The following is a 20,638-nucleotide window of genomic DNA, read 5'->3' as shown; positions in this document are numbered from 1 at the left end:
CTCCCTTCTTGCTCTGACTTTCAGTTCTTTGGTTGTTTCCCAGTCAAAACCTGCCTCAATTCAGAGTCTAACAACTTAAAAGTATTAACTTCCTCTCTGAGAAGTGTACATTTTGATTGTAATAATAGCTAAATTCTAAATCACATTAACATCTGCATAATTTATAACAACTCTTCGAGGTTGGGAATATCAAGTATTACTTCTGTTTTGCAAATAAGGAAATGGAGGCTCAGTCACACAGTCAAGTGTGTGAATTTTGAGGAGAACCTGAACTCAAGGACTTCAGTGTATGGTGGGGAATTACTAGCATCAAAAAAGAGAAAGCGACGGCAGCTGGATGGTGTAGTGGATAAAGCACCAGCCCTGGATTCAGGAGGACCTGAGTTCAAATCCGACCTCAGACATTTGACACTTACTAGCTGTGTGACCTTGGGCAAGTCACTTAACCTCTCATTGCAGAGAGAGAGAGAGAGAGAGAGAGAGAGAGAGAGAGAGAGAGAGAGAGAGAGAGAGAGATGTGGAAAGGAGTTCCATATCCACATTCCTGAAATCACACACCAAGATGAGTACCTTATAAATTCATATTGTCCAACTTCAACTGGGCTCTCCTATTCTTCCCTAATTGATTGCCTATCTCACTTCCCCAAAAGCTTTTCCAAGCCTCCTCTCTCCCCTCTCTTCATCTGAGGATCTGCCCGGTTTAAAAGTAGATTTGGAGGAGGATGTAACGACTCCATTTTGTTCTGTATTGGTCATTTTGCCGTGTATGACCCCTGCATGAACTGCAGAACATGCTGCAACAGTTGATTCCCTTCAGTGTCTTCTTTCCTACCCAAATGTTACAAAAAGACTTAAAAAAAGGAGGAATTAAACAGCCTAAAAAATGTTCCTCTCCCTTAGCTAGCCTGACAGGTGATGGCTGATTTAATGCAACTAACAAGGATAGTTCCCTTCTCAATCACCTGTAACAAATGATATTAATTATATTATCATACTATATGATACATATACTATACATTATATGATATAATTATATATATTAATGCGCTTCCTTAAGGAGCATACATTTTTTCCTCTGTCCCACGTACCATATACTATTACTATTACTACTATTCACTATATTGTGAATGTCACATTTCCATTAACTGCTAGTGGAACGTGTCACAATGAGTGAATAAACTAGTTTTCCTGTCTTTTTGTTTGTGGCTGGCTTATTGGAATTAGCTACTCAAAACAGATAAAATTCCCACAACAGTTTTGGAGACCCTGGATAAGAATGACTAGCTCAGACCTTCTCAGATCCCCATCTCCAAGAACATTCCAGCATGCACCCAGTGAATTCACTAGAGAGAAAGAACTAGGAAGACTGTTAAGTTGCGATCCAGCACCTTTGTGCTTTAAACTGAAAGATCTACAGAGACTGGATAGTGTTTCGAGTATTTTTGTTCTGTATTGTCTAGCTGGCTCCTCTACCTAAAAAAATATGTTAAAGTGTTAAACCAAGGCAATCAGCTAGGCAGCTGCCCTGATAGCGTGATGAGCATGGCATGGCACTATGATTCAGTACCCAAACACAAGGGCTTGGCTAAGGAACCTCACCTTTTCAGAGAGGTCCTCCTTTATTTCTAGGCTACAACTAGGATTTATTCTGAACTCTGAGCCCTTTCATCTTATTTCCTGCAGGCAAATAAGCAAAGAGATTCATTTGTCTGTTATTTGTGTTCACTTGTGTTGTCTTGGTCAACCTTCCCTGTCTAAGTTTTCAGTTAAATTTCTGATCTAGTGTGGTATCTGGCACTTAGTAAGATACTAGGGAACTTTCAAAAGAAAGGAGAGATTAGGTTGATCTGATATAAGCTTCCAGAAGTCAGGAGGATACCTAATAATATAAAGCCGATGTAAACATCAATTCCACCTTGAATAGGCAATTATCACTATGGGATCCAGTATTTCTAGTCTAGAATAGAGTCCATTTTGACCAATTTGAAAAATATCCAGGGAGGGCTAGTTTATCTAAGTCTGATCTTTGTTTTCTGTTTGTTTTTGTATATTTTTTTGTTGTTGCTGCTTTTTTTTTGTGGGGCAATGGGGGTTAAGTGACTTGCCCAGGGTCACACAGCTAGTAAGTATCAAGTGTCTGAGGTCAGATTTGAACTTAGGTCCTCCTGAATCCAGGTCCAGTGCTCTATCCACTGCACCACCTAGCTGCCCCCATCTAAGTCTATAACAATGATGTTCACTTAATGTTTGGGAAAAGTACAAAAGGTCTTGAAAAATTTTAATTATCTGTGAAATTATTTGAGGACTTGTTGGGTCCTCTGGATCTTCAACCTTGTCACGGCCATCAAATCTTTTATTTACTGAGAAAGTAGGATCACTTCTTACAACACAAACACTCAGTCAAAATGGGGGATGACATAAGTCTGATTATAGCATAAAAATTATTTATATAATGAATTATTTGATTACTTATCGTGAAACCTATGAAAACTAAGCTGGATAAAATTACTCCTAGAAGGGTATGTATTGGATTTATATCTTTGAACCAATTTAGTGTCAATAATCCCCAGTTTAAAATATTTTTCTTTGTGACCCTGGGCAACTCTCATTGCCTCATTAACTCTCATTGCCCCACCAAAAAAAAAAAATTGCCCTAGAGGTTAATATGCGATACCTCAAAGACACTCAAGCTAACAGAAGTCACTGTCTTTCTGAATCTGTGTAATACCCCAGAATGTGATATTTTCTGAATTTTAATGGTTTATTTTTGGATCAGGAGATCTTAAGATATGCATATGAATGAAATAAAAAAATATTTTACTATTTTTCCAATTACATGTAACATTTTTTAACATGTTTTTCAAAAATTGAGTTTCAAATTCTCTCTCCCTCTCTTCCCTCCCACCTCATTGATATAATTTGATACAGGTTATACATGTGTAGTCATGCAAAACATATTTCCGTATTAATCATATTGTGAAAACACATCCTCCCCCCCCACCCCTCTAAACCCCAAGAAAAATAAAGTTTTAAAAATGTATGTTTCCCAGGAACTCTATGAATACAACTACCAAACACTCTTCACACAAATCAAATCAGATCTAAATAATTGGAAAGATATCAATTGCTCATGGATAGGCAGAGCTAATATAGTAAAAATGACAATACTGCCTAAATTAATTTACTTATTTAGTGCCATACCAATCAGACTACCTAAAAATTATTTTATACAGCTAGAAAAAATAATAACAAAATTCATCTGGAAAAACAAAAAATCAAGAATAACCAGGGAAATAATGAAAAAAAATTCACAGGAAGGTGGGTTAGTGGTACCAAACCTGGAGCTTTACTATAAAGCGGCAGTCATCAAAACTATCTGGTACTGGCTAAAAAATAGAGTGGTAGATCAATGGAATAGGCTAGGCTCAGGAAATGCAGTAGTAAATGACACTAGTAATGTAGTGTTTGATAAACCCAAAGATTCCAGCTTCTGGGATAGGAACTCAGTATTTGACAAAAACTGACGGGAAAACTGGAAGATAGTATGGCAGAAATTAGGCATAGACCAACATCTTACACCTTATACTAAAATAAGGTCAAAATGGATACATGATTTAGACATAAGAGGTGATACCATAGGTAAATTAGGAGAGAAAGGAATAATCTACCTATCAGATCTTTGGAAAGGAAAACCGTTTATGACCAAACAAGAGATAGAGTATATTATAAAATGCAAAATGGATGATTTTCATTATATTAAATTAAAATTTTTTTGTACAAACAGAAGCAATGCATCCAAAATTAGAAGGCAGGCAGAAAGCTGGGAAACAAATTTTGAGGCCCGTACTTCTGATAAAGGCCTCATCTCTAAAATATATAGGGAACTAAATCAAATTTATAAGAATCCAAGTCATTCCCCAATTGAGAAATGGTCAAAGGATATGAACAGGCAGTTTTCTGATGAAGAAACCAAAGCTATCTATTCCCATATGAAAAAATGCTCTAAATCTCTAATGATTAGAGAGATGCAAATTAAAACAACTCTGAGGTACCACCTGACACCTATCAGATTGGCTAAAATTTTAAAAAAGGAAAATAATAAATGTTGGAGAAGCTGTGGGAAAATTGGAACACTAATTCATTGTTGGTAGAGCTGTGAACTGATCCAACCATTCTGGAGAGCAATTTGGAATTATGCCCAAAGGGCGATAAAGCTGTGCATACCCTTTGACCCAGCAATACCACTTTTAGGTCTTTTTCCCAAAGAAATCATGGAAAGGGGAAAGGGACCCACATGTACAAAAATATTTATAGCTGCTCTTTATGTGGTAGCAAGGAATTGGAAGTTGAGGGGGTGCCCATCAACTGGGGAATGGCTGGACAAGTTGTGGTATATGAATACAATGGAATACTATTGTGCTGTAAGAAATGATGAGCAGGAGGAGTTCAGAGAAACCTGGAGGGTCTTATGTGAGCTGATGATGAGTGAGATGAGCAGAACCAGAAGAACACTGTACACAGTATCATCAACATTGAGTGTTGATCTACTGTGATGGACTATATTCTTCTCACCAATGCAATGGTACAGAAGAGTTCCAGGGAACTCATGATAGAAGAGGATCTCCAAATCCAAAAAAAAAAGAACTGTGGAGTATAGATGCTGAATGAACCATACTATTTCTTTTGTTTTTGGTGCTGTTGTTTTATTTCTATTTTGAGATTTTTCTGATTTTTTCTCTTATAACAGGACTAATGCAGAAATAGGATGAATGTTATTATGTGTATATATGTGTATAGATATATCTAGATCTATATGTATATGTATATAGATATATAGATATAACCTATATCAGATTACCTCTGTCTAGGGGAGGGGGGAGGGAGGGAGAAAAATCTGAAATTGTAAAGCTTGTATAAACAAAAGTTGAGAACTATCTTTACATGTAACAGAAAAAATAAAATACCTTATATGTAAAAAAAAAAAGTACGTTTCAATCTGTATTCAGGTTCTATCAGTTCTTACTCTAGAGACAACTAGCATTTTTCATCAAGTTCTTCAGAACTGTCCTGGATCATTGTATTGTTGAGAATAGTTAAGATATTCACAGCTGATCATGATATAGTATGTACTCTAGTATGTTACTATGTACTCTGGTCTCCTGGTTCTTCTCACTTCACTTTGCATTACTTCATGTCTTTCCAGGTTTTTCTGAAAGCATCCTGCTCATCATTTCTTATAGCATAACAGATTCCAACATAATCATATACAACAATTTGTTCAGCCATTCTCCAACTGATAGGCATCCCCCTCAATTTCCAATTCTTTGCCACCACAAAAAGAACTGCTATATTTTTATACTTATATGTCCTTTCCCATTCTAAAAAATATTTTTGTGATATAGAGACCTATTAGTGATATTTCTGGGTCAATGGGTATGCACAGTTTTCTAGACCTTTGGTGAAAGTTCCAAATTTTTCTTCAGAATGGTTGATTCAGTTCCCAACTCCATTAATATAATTAATATCCCAATTTTCTGCTGTCCCCTCTAACATTTGTCACTTTCTTTATATGCCATACCTGCCAAACTGAAAGGTGTGAGGTGGTATCTCAGAGTTTTTTTCAATTTGCAATTCTCTTATCAATAGTCATTTAGAACATTTTTTCATGACTTTGATTTCATAGCTTTGATTTCTTCATTTGAAAACTGTTTGTTCATATCTTTTGACCACTTATCAATTGAGGAATGACTTGTTTTTTTATAAAGTAGACTCAATTTTCTATATATTTGAGAAATGAGGCCTTTATCAGAGAAACTGGCTGTAAATTTTTTTCCAGATTACTTTATATTCCCCTCCATCCTACATTTCCTCACTATTTATCCTTCTCTTTCCTTTTACCCTGTCTGTGCTCAAAAGTGTTTTGCACCTGATCACTGCTTCCCCCAATCCACCCCCCCCTTCTCTTATCCCCTTCTCCTCTTACTTTCCTATAGGGTGAGGTAGATATTTATGCCCAACTGAGCATGTTATTCCTCTTTGAGACAATTCTGATGAGAGTAAGGTTCATGTATTGTCTGTCACCCCCCTCCATCTGCCCCTCCATTATAAAAGCTCTTTTGCACTTCTTTTATGTGAGATAATTTGCCCCATTCTGCTTCTCTCTTCCCCTTATACTCAGTGCATTGTTCTTTCTCAACCCTTAATTTTAATTTCTTAGATATCATCCCATCATAGTTTACTCACACCCATGCCCTCTGTCTATGTATACTCCTAACTGTCCTGATAATGATACAGTTCTTAGGGTTCACAAGTATTATCTTCCTATGTAGGAATGTAAATAGTTTAACCTTACTGAATCGCTTATGATTTTTCTTTCTTTTTATGCTTCTTTTGAGTCTTGTATCAGAAAGTCAAATTTTCTATTCAGCCCTGTTTTTTTCATTAGAAATGCTTGAAAGTCCTTGATTTCATTAAATATCCATTCCCTCTCTGCCTCTGCTGAAGGATTATATTCAGTTTTGCTGGGTAGGTGAGTTTTGGTTGTAGTCCTAGCTCCATTGTCCCTCTATAATCACATTCCAAGCTCTCTGATACTTTAATATAGAAGCTGCTAAGTCTTGTGTTTTCCTGACTGTGGCTCCATGATATTTGAATAGTTTCTGGATGCTTGCAATCTCCTTGACCTGAGAGGTCTAGAATTTGGCTTTAATATTCCTGGGAGTTTTCATTTTGGAGTCTCTTTCAGGAGGTCCTGACCTGCAAAAACCTATTCCTTTTTCTCCCTGGACCCCATGATTCCCTCGCATACCTCTTTGTTTTTCCATATTTAATTGTTTCCTTTGGACCAGTAGATTCTTTCAGTTTTGATTTTATCCTCTGGTTCTAGGATATCAGGTAAATTTTCTTTGATAAATCCTTGAAATGTGATGTCTAGGCTCTTTCTTTGATCATAGCTTTCAGGTAGCCCAATAACTCTTAAATTATCTTTCTTTGATTTACTTTCCAGGTCAGTTGTTTATTCCAATTAGATATTTCATATTTTCTTCAATTTTTTAATATTTTGCTCTATTGTTTCTTGATGTCTCGTGGAGTCATTAGTTTCCACTTGACCATTTCTAATGTTTAAGGAGTTCTTTTCTTCAGTGAATTTTTGTGCCTCTTTTTCTATTTGGCCTATTTTTTTTGTTAAGGTGTTATTTTCTTCAGTATTTTTTGTGCTTCCTTTACCAAGCTGTTGATCCTTTCTTACATAACTTTTGTTTCTTTTTTCTCCATCTCTCCCCTCCCTCTCTTATTTTATTTTAAAACTCCTTTTTGACCTTTTCCAGAGCCTGAGACCTTTTTCTTTGAGGCTTTGAATGTAGCTACTAGCATCTCATTATCTTCTTTTGAGTTTGTGTTTTGATTTTTCCCTGTTGCCCTAATAACTCTGGGGTCAGGTTCTTTTTTTTTCTATTTTCTTTTTGATGTTTGCTTTTTTTTTAAGTGAGGCAGTTGGGGTTAAGTGACTTGCCCAGGGTCACACAGCTAGTAAGTGTTAAGTGTCTGAGGACGGACTTGAACTCAGGTACTCCTGACTCCAGGGCCAGTGCTCTATCCACTGTGCCACCTAGCTGCCCCAATGTTTGCTTATTTTTCTAGACGTTTTCTTGACTTTTAACTTTATGTTAAAATTGGGCTCTGTTGCTAGGATGAAAGAAGCATTGTCTCAAGCTTCAAGTTTTTCATGCTGCTGTGTTTGGAGATAGTTCTGGGAGTCTATAAATTTAGTTCTTCCAAGGTGTGTGCTCTGGTGTGTGACTGATCTGTGCTTTGGTGTATATCTGGAACTAATTAATCATTCATACTGTCAAATCTCAGTTTTCTTTAATTTTCAAATGTAACAGTTGGTGACCCACAAAGGGATGGGGAGAGTAAGAATGGTCTGTAAAATAGCCCTCCAGGAAAAAAACCCAACAGCTTACTATTGAAATCTGCCACTGTGGACTTTTTATCATAAAGGAATATAACAAGGCTCCTGACTCTTCCTCCAAGCTCCAATTTCTTCTGAGATTTAAGGTGGGTACCCTGTAGGGCTGCAAGGTGGCACAGTGGATAGAGCACTGGTCCTGAAGTTAGAAGGATCTAAGTTCAAATCTGACCTCAGACACTAGCTATGTGACCCTGGGCAATTCACTTAACCCCAATTGCCTTAAACATCCAGGACCATTTCCAGTCATTCTGATATATATCTTGCCACTGGACCCAGATGGCTCTGGAGGAGAGAGTGAGGTTGGTGACTTTGCAAAGCTCTCCTTCACTTAAATACAATTCACTGCAAATCATGACATCACCTTGATGTCATGGTCCTCTTTGAGATCAAAGGAAAAACAACAAGGCACCTTGTTGGGGAAAAGTGGCAATTTTGTCTGTCTATCTTGGGGTGCTGTTTTGTATTCAGCATGATAGTATGGAAACAATTTGCAATATAACGCCCAGGTAAATTACTTGGGGACAGTCCCTTGAAGGATTTTCTCTCTCTCAAGGAATAACCCAAATCGAGGTTGGGAGATAATCAGAGTGCACACTATATCGAAGCTCTTCAGAGACTAAAAAGTTGAGGAAATCCTGCCTTCTGTTGCAATAAAAATCTACAGTAAAGAGAAACTGAGGCACAAAATTCTGAGTATAATAGATTTATTAGCAAGGCTAGCAACTGAGGTCAGCAGTAGAAGTAAGTGGCCTCTCAGTGACTAAAGACCCTTCCATACAATCAGAGTACCATTTTATACAGTTTGGTTATATAAGTTAATTACATAATGTCAACTGCTGGACTGTGATTGGTCCATTATTATGCTGACCTGTAAAAGGGGCTCTCCAGAATCCATAGCAACAGGGAAAACACAAAGGGAAAACACATTCTCTGGAAAGTCCCCAACCCAATACTGAAGAAACCTAGTGCTAGGAAAAACATTTCCTGGCCAGGTTGAATCATCCTTTATCCATCTTCTTTATTTCCCTCAAAAAGCAAGTCCAGTCTCAGTTGTGTGTACTGTCTCCAAGTACACACTCTAAGAAAATCCCAAATGGGGTCATAGTCAGACATCACTGAAAATGCCTGAACAACAAAGCAAGCAATAATTTAGATGATTTCACACATTCTAATTAGAGAGTGAGCACAAAGCTTACCAGCCCTGCTAACAGTTTAAAGTGATTAATTTTGAGAAATAGTGCTGAAGTCTTGCAACTTACTGGCAACTGGGCAGAACTTCAATACTTTAAGATTTCAAGATCCAGCCCCACACCCACATCAACCCCATGCAATTAGGAGTCCCAGTATTATTGTTCACATTTTACAAACGGGAAAACCAAGAATCAGAGAGATATAGTGACTTGCTCAAAGTCACATAGCTAATAAGAGTCAAAGTTGTGATATTAAAAAGGAATTTTAAATAGGAAGGGAAACTAAACAAGACTGACCAATAGAGTGGGAAAGACTAGGAAATGGAGAAGGTAGTAGCTAGGAGAGTGAAAGGAGGTTAGGAGTAGAATAAAATTAATGTGAATTAAGTGGGTGAATAGGGAGCAGAGTAAGGGACTATAACAAAACTGGTCTTTCATTTCCCTAAATTAAGTAGTTTAACACAGAACCAGCTAATTTGAAGACAAGGCAAGAAAAAGATTTCTTTAATACTTAACATAAGACAACTTGCCTTCTCAACAGATCTGAGAAGTCATGGAGTCAAATGAGCAGACACATTTATTTCACACAGGACCTATTCTTTCAGAATCTAAGAAGCTAAGATGTAATAAACATGCACACTCTATTGAATCTATTAGCATTTAAAATTCACACCTGAACGGGGTACAAATCTAGCAGAGTACCTTCTCTTGGTCATCTTGCTTAAGTTTGGGTTCCCAGAGGAGGTGGGTTCCCAGTTAAAATCTCTCCTTTCACCCATCTCTTGAAAGGTATTGGACTCTTGAGATTTACCTTTCACCTCTATTTGATGAATGTTAGAATCTGGGGATTCTTGAGCAGCTCCTCTAAAACTTGCTCCTGCCCATGTAGACCATTTGGGACCTGGGATTAATAAATACAAATGGGATCATGAAACAATTACTATAGGAAACATAGTTAAAACCTCAGAGAACGTTCCCCAAGAGCACAGAGGAGGGAAAAAAGAAACCTAAATGTAATTCAATTTTCTAAGGATGATGAAAGGGGGGTAAAAGAGAAAAGGAATGCATAGTGATCAACAGTTCCATTTACATCTAATGGAGACTATGTTCCTCTTATTGCTGTGGCTTGACTGGAGGTATATGTCTTTTCTCTTTTCCTAAAATTTGTCACTACAGATTATAACCTTCTCCCTTACCTGACTTGGTTCATCAAGCTCTCTCCAAATCTTCCAGAACAGTCACTGATTCCTCTCCACTCTCAGGATGGTACTCCCACACCCACATCTGGAGCTCCTCAGGCAGGATGATCATGAATTGCTCCAGCACCAGCAGGTCCAGGATTTGTTCCTTTGTGTACATTTCTGGCCTCAGCCACTGGTGGCAAAACTCCCTGAGTCTGCTCAAAGCCTCTAGAGGGCCAGGGGTTTCTTCATAGCACAACTGCCTAAAGCGTTGACGGAAGATCTCACAATTGGGCAGATTGTTTCCTTGATGGCAAGCTTCCCGACTTGAGGAATGGTCCTCTTCTTTCTACAGTATTATGGGACAATTCAGTTCCTGATGGGCTTGTAAGAAAGGGGAAAAGGCTGTAGATTCATTCTATTCCACAGTCATCCTGTCCTTGAATAGCTGATAAGGCAACACAATTCAGCTGAGAGGATTGCTGCTCCAGGACTACTCCTATGGCATAAGAAACAATTGTTTAATATAGGAATGATCACTATTTATACAGAGCTTAATGAAAGCTCATCATAAAGGACATTCTTGGAAGATACCTCAGATCACAGTCCCCATATAAAGCAACAGGTTTATCTCAAAAAGGGCTCTGTTGTCCACCCAGAAGGGGACAGAAAATGTAGCAATAGCTCTAAAAGATGCCATTCCCCCAATTCTCTATCAATTAGTGAAGCCCAGGACTCTAGGAAATGTTTCTAGTTTAGGATGTATATATAAAATTTCTTATGTAACTAACACTCTCATGTATACTGCACTTTATGATTTACAAGGCACTTTCCACACAACAATCCTATTATCTCCATTTCATAGATGAAGAAAGTGAGGCTCACAAAAGTCAAGGGAAATGCCCGCAGTTGTATTAAGCTGGTAAAAATGGAAAGGAACTCAAATCCTTTCATTATGTTCAATGTTCTTTCACTGTGTCATGTCTTATCATGACAAAACCTGGCTTCTATCTTTTTTGTTAATTTTACATATAAGGTATTTTATTTTTTCTGTTACATGTAAAGATAGTTCTCAACTTTTGTTTATACAAGCTTTACAATTTCAGATTTTTCTCCCTCCCTCACCTCCCTCCCCCCTCCCTTAGATAGCAGGTAATCTGATATAGGTTATATCTATATATCTATATACATATACATATATATATATACACATAATAACATTCACCCTATTTCTGCATTAGTCCTGTTATAAGAGAAAAAATCAGAGCAATGATGAAAAACTTCAAAATAGAAAAAAACAACAGCACCAAAACCAAAAGAAATAGTATGGTTCATTCAGCATCTATGCTCCACAGTTCTTTTTTTTTTTTTTTTTTTTTGGATTTGGAGATCCTCTTCTATCATGAGTTCCCTGGAACTCTTCTGTACCATTGCATTGGTGAGAAGAATATAGTCCATCACAGTAGATCAACACTCAATGTTGATGATACTGTGTACAGTGTTCTTCTGGTTCTGCTCATCTCACTCATCATCAGCTCACATAAGACCCTCCAGGTTTCTCTGAACTCCTCCTGCTCATCATTTCTTACAGCACAATAGTATTCCATTGTATTCATATACCACAACTTGTCCAGCCATTCCCCAGTTGATGGGCACCCCCTCAACTTCCAATTCCTTGCTACCACATAAAGAGCAGCTATAAATATTTTTGTACATGTGGGTCCCTTTCCCCTTTCCATGATTTCTTTGGGAAAAAGACCTAAAAGTGGTATTGCTGGGTCAAAGGGTATGCACAGCTTTATCGCCCTTTGGGCATAATTCCAAATTGCTCTCCAGAATGGTTGGATCAGTTCACAGCTCTACCAACAATGAATTAGTGTTCCAATTTTCCCACAGCTTCTCCAACATTTATTATTTTCCTTTTTTAAAATTTTAGCCAATCTGATAGGTGTCAGGTGGTACCTCAGAGTTGTTTTAATTTGCATCTCTCTAATCATTAGAGATTTAGAGCATTTTTTCATATGGGAATAGATAGCTTTGGTTTCTTCATCAGAAAACTGCCTGTTCATATCCTTTGACCATTTCTCAATTGGGGAATGACTTGGATTCTTATAAATTTGATTTAGTTCCCTATATATTTTAGAGATGAGGCCTTTATCAGAAGTACGGGCCTCAAAATTTGTTTCCCAGCTTTCTGCCTGCCTTCTAATTTTGGATGCATTGCTTCTGTTTGTACAAAAAAATTTTAATTTAATATAATGAAAATCATCCATTTTGCATTTTATAATATACTCTATCTCTTGTTTGGTCATAAACGGTTTTCCTTTCCAAAGATCTGATAGGTAGATTATTCCTTTCTCTCCTAATTTACCTATGGTATCACCTCTTATGTCTAAATCATGTATCCATTTTGACCTTATTTTAGTATAAGGTGTAAGATGTTGGTCTATGCCTAATTTCTGCCATACTATCTTCCAGTTTTCCCGTCAGTTTTTGTCAAATACTGAGTTCCTATCCCAGAAGCTGGAATCTTTGGGTTTATCAAACACTACATTACTAGTGTCATTTACTACTGCATTTCCTGAGCCTAGCCTATTCCATTGATCTACCACTCTATTTTTTAGCCAGTACCAGATAGTTTTGATGACTGCCGCTTTATAGTAAAGCTCCAGGTTTGGTACCACTAACCCACCTTCCTGTGAATTTTTTTTCATTATTTCCCTGGTTATTCTTGATTTTTTGTTTTTCCAGATGAATTTTGTTATTATTTTTTCTAGCTGTATAAAATAATTTTTAGGTAGTCTGATTGGTATGGCACTGAATAAGTAAATTAATTTAGGCAGTATTGTCATTTTTACTATATTAGCTCTGCCTATCCATGAGCAATTGATATCTTTCCAATTATTTAGATCTGATTTGATTTGTGTGTGTTTGGTAGTTGTGTTCATAGAGTTCCTGGGTTTGTCTTGGCAAGTAGACTCCCAAGTATTTTATATTATCTACTGTTACTTTAAATGGAATTTCTCTTTCTATCTCTTGCTGCTGGACTTTGTTGGTCATGTATAGAAATGCTGATGATTTGTGTGGATTTATTTTATATCCTGCTACTTTGCTAAAGTTGTTAATTGTTTCAAGTAATTTTTGAGTTGATTCTCTAGGATTCCTTAAGTATACCATCATATCATCTGCAAAGAGTGATAGTTTTGTTTCCTCCTTGCCTATTCTAATTCCTCTAATTCCTTTTTCTTCTCTGATTGCTAAAGCTAACATTTCTAGTACAATATTAAATAATAGGGGTGATAATGGACATCCCTGTTTTCACCCCTGATCTTATTGGGAAGGCCTCTAATTTATCTCCATTGCATATAATGCTTGCTGATGGTTTTAGGTAGATACTGTTTATTATTTTAAGGAAAGCTCCACCTATTTTTGAGCTCTCTAGTGTTTTTATTAGGAATGGGTGCTGTATTTTGTCAAAAGCTTTCTCTGCATCTATTGAGATAATCATATGATTTTGGTTGGTTTTCTTATTGATGTGGTTAATTATGTTGATAGTTTTCCTAAAGTTGAACCAGCCCTGTATTCCTGGTATAAATCCCACCTGGTCATAGTGTATTATCCTGGTGATCACTTGCTGTAATCTCCTTGCTAATATCTTATTTAAGATTTTAGCATCAATATTCATTAGGGAAATTGTTCTATAATTTTCTTTCTCTGTTTTTGCTTTGCCTGGTTTTGGTATCACCATCATATTTGTGTCATAAAACGAATTTGGTAGAACTCCTTCTTCACCTATTTTTCCAAATAATTTGTATAATATTGGAATTAATTGTTCTTTAAATGTTTGGTAAAATTCACCCGTAAACCCATCTGGCCCTGGGGATTTTTTCTTAGGGAGTTCATTAATGGCTTGTTCAATTTCTTTTTCTAATATGGGTTTATTCAAGGATTTTATTTCCTCTTCAGTTAACCTGGGCAGTTTGTATTTTTGTAAATATTCATCCATTTTATTTAGATTGTCAAATTTATTGGCATACAGTTGGGCAAAATAATTCCTAATTATTGATTTAATTTCCACTTCATTGGTGGTAACATCACCCTTTTCATTTTTGATACTGGTAATTTGGTTTTCTTCTTTTTTTTTAAATCAAATTAACCAATATTTTATTTATTTTATTGTGTTTTTTTTTCATAAAATCAGCTCTTAGTTTTATTGATTAATTCTATAGTTTTTTTGCTTTCAGTCTTATTAATTTCTCCTTTAATTTTCAGGATCTCTAGTTTAGTATCTAACTGGGGATTTCTAATTTGCTCTTTTTCTAGCTTTTTAAGTTGCACTCCCAATTCATTAATCTCCTCTTTCTCTTTTTTATTCATGTAAGCATTTAGAGCTGTAAAATTTCCCCTAAGTACTGCTTTGGCTGCATCCCATAGATTTTGGTATGTTGTCTCATTATTGTCATTCTCTTGGATATAGTTATTGATTGTTTCTATGATTTCTTGTTTGGCCCATTCATTCTTTAGAATGAAATTATTTAGTTTCCAATTGATTTTCATTCTACTTTTCTCTGGCTCTTTCTTACATGTAATTTTTATTGCATCATGATCTGAGAAGGATGCATTTACTATTTCTGCCTTTCTACATTTGACTATGATGTTTTTGTGCCCTAATACATGGTCAATTTTTGAAAATGTGCCATGTACTACTGAGAAAAATGTATATTCCTTTCTATCCCCATTCAATTTTCTCCAGACATCTATCATGTCTAACTTTTCTAATAATCTATTCACCTCTTTCACTTCTTTCTTATTTATTTTTCGGCTAGATTTATCTAATTCTGAGAGGGGGAGATTCAGATCCCCCACTAGTATAGTATTACTGTCTAATTCCTCTTGTAACTCATTTAACTTCTCCTCTAAGAATTTGGATGCTATACAACTTGGCACATACATATTTAATATTGATATTACTTCATTATCTATAGTACCTTTTAGCAAGATGTAATTTCCTTCCTTATCTCTTTTAATGAGATCTATTTTTGCCTGAGCTTTGTCTGAGATAAGGATTGCTACCCCTGCTTTTTTTACTTTAGCTGAGGCATAATATATTCTGCTCCAGCTTTTTACCTTTACTCTGTGTATATCTCTCTGCTTCAAATGTGTTTCTTGTAAACAGCATCTTGTAGGATTCTGTTTTTTAATCCACTCTGCAATTTGCTTCCGTTTTATAGCAGAGTTCATCCCATTCACATTCACAGTTATTATTACTGACTGTCTATTCCCCTCCATTCTATTTACCCCCTTTGTACTTTCCCCCCTTCTTTCACCCTATTCCTCCTCACTGATGTTTTACTTCTTACCCCTGCCTCCCCCAATCTGCCCTTTTTATCACCCCCTCTCTTTTCTTTACCCTTTTCTCCCTTGCTTTTGTCCTCCCTTCTATCAGTCCCCCCCTTTCCCTTCCCCTTTTGCTTCCCTAAAGAATGAGCTAAGTTTCTTTATCCCAATGAACGTATGTTATTCCCTCTTTGAATCAAATCTAATGAGAGTAGGGTTGAAACAATGTTCACCCCTCCTTTCTTTCCCTCTATTGTAATAGTTTTTTTTCACCTCTTCATATGATATAATTCATCCCATTCCACCTCCCCTTTCCTCTCCTCCCCATAGACTCCCTTTTTAACCCCTTAATTTTTTTGTATCATCACATCAAAGACAATTTATATTTATACCCTCTGTGTAAAGTCCTTCTCTCTGCCCAAATACATTTACAGTTCTTAAGAATTATGAGTATTATCTTCCTGTGTAGGGATATAAACAGTTTAACCTAATTGAGTAACCTTTTTTTCCCCTCTGTTTACCTTTTTAAACTTCTCTTGAGTCTTGTATGTTGAGATCGAATTTTCTATTCAGTTCTGGTCTTTTCATTAGGAATGATTGAAAGTCCCCAATGTCATTAAATGTCCATCTTTTCCCCTGAAAGAGAATGCACATTTTTGCTGGGTAATAGATTCTTGGCTGCAGTCCAAGCTCCTTTGCCTTCTGGAATATCATATTCCAAGCCTTGCGGTCCTTTAATGTTGAAGCTGCCAGGTCCTGAGCAATCCTGAATGTGTCTCCATGATATTTAAATTGCTTCTTTCTGGCTGCTTGGAGTATTTTCTCCTTCACTTGATAATTCTGGAATTTGGCTACAATATTCCTTGGAGTTTTCCTTTTGGGGTCTCTTTCAGGAGGTGATCAGTGGATTCTTTCAATGATAATTTTATCCTCTGATTCTATGATATCAGGGCAGTTCTCCTTAATAATTTCCTGGAATATTCTTTGTGCTTCCTTTTCCAAACTGCTGATTCTTTTTTCATAGTTTTCTTGTTTTGCTTTCATTTCTCTCCCCATTTTTTCTTCTACCTCTCTCAATTGATTTTTGAAATCCTTTTTCTTCTCAGCCCCCTTTTTTTGGTCATGAAAGAAGTCTGAGGGGAATCTATAATAAGTTGTAATCAAAGGATAAACAATGAAGGTAAAATATCTCCTTTGGTCTCTCAAGAAGAAAGCCTATAAGACAATGGGTGAGAAGGCAAAAAGGTTGATTGAAAAAGGGGGAAAGGGGGGTAGCTAGGTGGCGCAGTGGATAAAGCACCAGCCCTGGATTCAGGAGGACCTGAGTTCAAATGTGACCCCAGACACTTGACACTTACTAGCTGTGTGACTCTGGACAAGTCACTTAACCCCCATTGCCCTGCAAAAAACAAACAAACAAACAAAAAAACCAAACAAATAAATAAAAGAAAGGCATCTAGTGATCATTTAAAAAAAAAGAAAAAGGGGGAAAGAAAAGAGGAAATCTTGTTTTAGTGATAGTGGGGGGGGGTACCACACTGATGAATGCTTTCTTGGACAAAGAGAGATAATCTATAAAGGTATATGGGGACATTACAAAAGGTATAATTTATAGTGACTTGGTGATTAGAGAGCTCACTTATCCTGGCACAGAAGTTAGGGAATCAGAGCTCCTAGGGACACCCCAAAAAGTAGGAAGTTATGGGCCAAAATTTAAAGGAAAATGGGGCAGGGGAAAGGACCATGAGGATGACCAGGGTGAATGCCTGTGCAATCAGGTATAAAGGACAATTCTTGCCATGGGATAATATGTTTTCTTTCACCTATAGGAATTGGTATATATTGTATGTGAATGAGGCACAATAGAAAAAAAAGGGACCAAGGGAGAAGATCTGCAAAACATAAAAACTTTAGAAGAAAACCAAAATAGGTACCTTAGAAGCTTTATCCATGGAGAATACAGAGACTAAAGAAGTGTTAATCAGGTAAAAAAGACTATGAATCTAAGAAATAAAAGTCTATAAAGACAAAGTAAAGATAAATAACAAAGAGAATGAGGAAAGATTTTTTTAAAAGAAAAAGGTGCATTAAATGAAATTATAGAACTAATAAAATAAGTTGAAAAGAAGTGTAGTTTTACATGCTTAACTGAAAGAAAAAAAAAGAAGAGTTTTTTAAAAGCCAACAATCTGTTGCTTACAATAAATACATTTAGAAAACAAAGACATACACTTGCTGGCTGTGTGACCTGGGCAAGTCACTTAACTCCAATTGCCTCACACACACACACAAAAAGAAAACAAAGACATACATAGAATAAAAATTAGGGGCTAAAAACAATTACTATGTATCAGGTAAATCCAAAAAAGCAGGAGTTGTAATCATGCTATCAGACAAAGCCAAAAGAAAATATACAGTGAAAAAAGGGATACACAAGAAAACAACATGTTGAAAGGAAGCGTAGACAGCAAACCAATTTTGGAATGAAACCTATGTGCTTCAAATGCATCTAGATTCATAAATGAAATATTAACTGTACTATAAAAAGCCACCAATAGTAAAACAATAGTGGCAGGACATATCCCTCTCTGTTTTGGATAAGTCTAACAGAAAGGTAAACAAAAAGGAAAACATGGAACTGAACAAACTCCTGAAGAGACTAGAAGTAAAAAAAAAATTATATCGTCTTCTAAATGGGACTGCTAAAGAATATATGTATTTTAGTACCTCATAGAACTGTTATGAAAATTGACTATGTAGTAGGGCATAGAGATAATGCAAAGAAATGTTGAAAAGCAGAATTAGTAAATACTTCTCTTACAGACTACAGTGTGATAAAAATAGTAATCAATTCAGGGACCACAAACAAAAGACACAGACCCAAATGGAGAATTAACAAAGACATCCTAAATAATGAACCAAATCCTAAATAGAAGGTCAAAGAACACATGATAGAATCAATTAATAATTTGTGAAAGAAAATGGTAAAGTTGAAATAATACACTAAAATTTCTGGGATGCAGTTAAAATATTCCTCAGAGGAAAATCACATCTCTCCAAACATACATTAACTGTATAGAAAAAGAGGATTAATGAACTGAATGTGCATATAAAAACTAGAAAGCCAACAAATAAGCAAACCTAAAAATAAGGACAAAAGAGGAGATATAAAAATTAGAGGAAAATTAGATACACTAGAAAAATATGGAAATGGTAAATAAAACTAAAGACTTGTTTTTTGAAAACACTTCTAAATTGATAAACCTTCAGCCAACCTGATTTTTAAAAAGGCAGGAAATCATCTCAATAAAATATCAATCAAGCAAGGTAAAAATCACAACAAAACCTGAAGAAATATAAAGAATTCTCAGAAACTCTTATCCATAGTTACATGCTAACACATGAGAACACAAAAGAAATAGAGAAATATTTAAAAAAATATAAAATACCTAAACTAACAGAGGGCTAAACAGAGATTTTAGCACAATCTCAGAAAAGAAATAGAGCTAGATATTAAGGAATGACCAAAAAGAAAAACTCTTGGTCTTGATGTTTTAAAAAGAAAATGCTGGGGGCAGCTACATGGCGCAGGGGATTCAGGAGGACCTGAGTTCAAATCCAGCCTCAAACACTTGATACTTACTAGCTGTGTGACCCTGGGCAAGTCACTTAACCCTCACTGCCCGACAAAAAAAAAATGCTATCAAACTTTTAAAAAATAACTAGTACTAGGGGCAGTTAGGTGGTGCAGTGGATAGAGCACCGGCCCTGGATTCAGGAGGACCTGAATTCAAATCCGGCCTCAGACACTTAACACTTACTAGCTGTGTAAGTCACTTAACCCCAATTGCCTCACTAAAAAAAAAAAAAAGTAATAACTAGTACTAATATTACAAAATTTATTCTAAAAATTGAGAAAGTACTCTACCTTATTCCTTTTATGACAAATATAATTGAGCCAGACAAGGATAAAGCATAGAAGAACTAAATGCCAATATCATTAATGATATCTATCAAAAAATTTTTAATAAAATCCTGTTAGACTTCTAACAATCCACACAAGAAATCAATTCATTATGATCAGATTGAATTTATACTTGGGATACAAAGATGGTTCAACATTAGGAAAACAATCAATTTAACTAATACTAATATTAATTAATAGTACTAAGTAATAATATTAAAAACCAAAATATCTAAAACCACACGATTGTCTCAACAGATGCTGAAAAAACCTTTGACAATCTATAGCACTCGTTGATTCTAAAAAACCTACAAAGTATAGGAATAGAGAGACTTTAAAAAATATATCAGGGCAGCTAGGTGGTGCAGTGGTAGAGCACCAGCCCTGGATTCAGGAGGACCTGAGTTCAAATCCGACCTCAGACACTTAACACTTACTAGCTGTGTGACCCTGGGCAAGTCACTTAACCCCAATTGCCCCTTGCAGCAAATATATATATATATATATATATATATATATGTATATATATCTCATAAAGATTACTATCTAAACAAAAAACAAACATCATATTCAATGACACACTAGAACTTTTCCCAATAAATATGAGAGTAAAGCAAGGATGCCCCCTCTTCCCACCATTATTTGATAGAGTTCTGGTAATTCTAGCAATAAGGCAACTGAAAGAAATTTGAAAAGATAAAGAAGAAACAAAACTATTCTTATTTGTTATTGATATCATGATTTATGTTGAAAACCCTAGGACATCAACAAAGATCCTAATTGAGAGAGTAGCTTCAGCAAAATGGCAGACTAAAACAAAAATTTCACATAAAGGAGGCATGCAAGGAAGAGCTTTTATAGTGAAGAGGGAAATGGTGGGGCAGGCAATGCTTGAATCTCACTCTCATTGGAATTTATTCAAAGAGGGAAGAATACACATACATGTTCAGTTGGGTAGAGATATCTATTTTACCCAATAGGGAAAAAGGAGGGA

General features: G+C 36.0%; 1 protein-coding gene across 1 annotated transcript in view; it reads left to right on the top strand.

Annotated features, from left to right (window-relative positions):
* The window catches only part of LOC122752702 (zinc finger protein 850-like), a 1,092,329-nt gene that overhangs the window by 210,437 nt on the left and 861,254 nt on the right, over nucleotides 1-20,638 (top strand).

Source organism: Dromiciops gliroides, chromosome 4 (genome assembly GCF_019393635.1).
Source record: "Dromiciops gliroides isolate mDroGli1 chromosome 4, mDroGli1.pri, whole genome shotgun sequence".
Classification (NCBI taxonomy): Eukaryota; Metazoa; Chordata; class Mammalia; order Microbiotheria; family Microbiotheriidae; genus Dromiciops; species Dromiciops gliroides.
The sequence above is the reverse complement of the archived record's forward strand: the minus strand, read 5'-3'. Positions and strand labels throughout refer to the sequence as shown.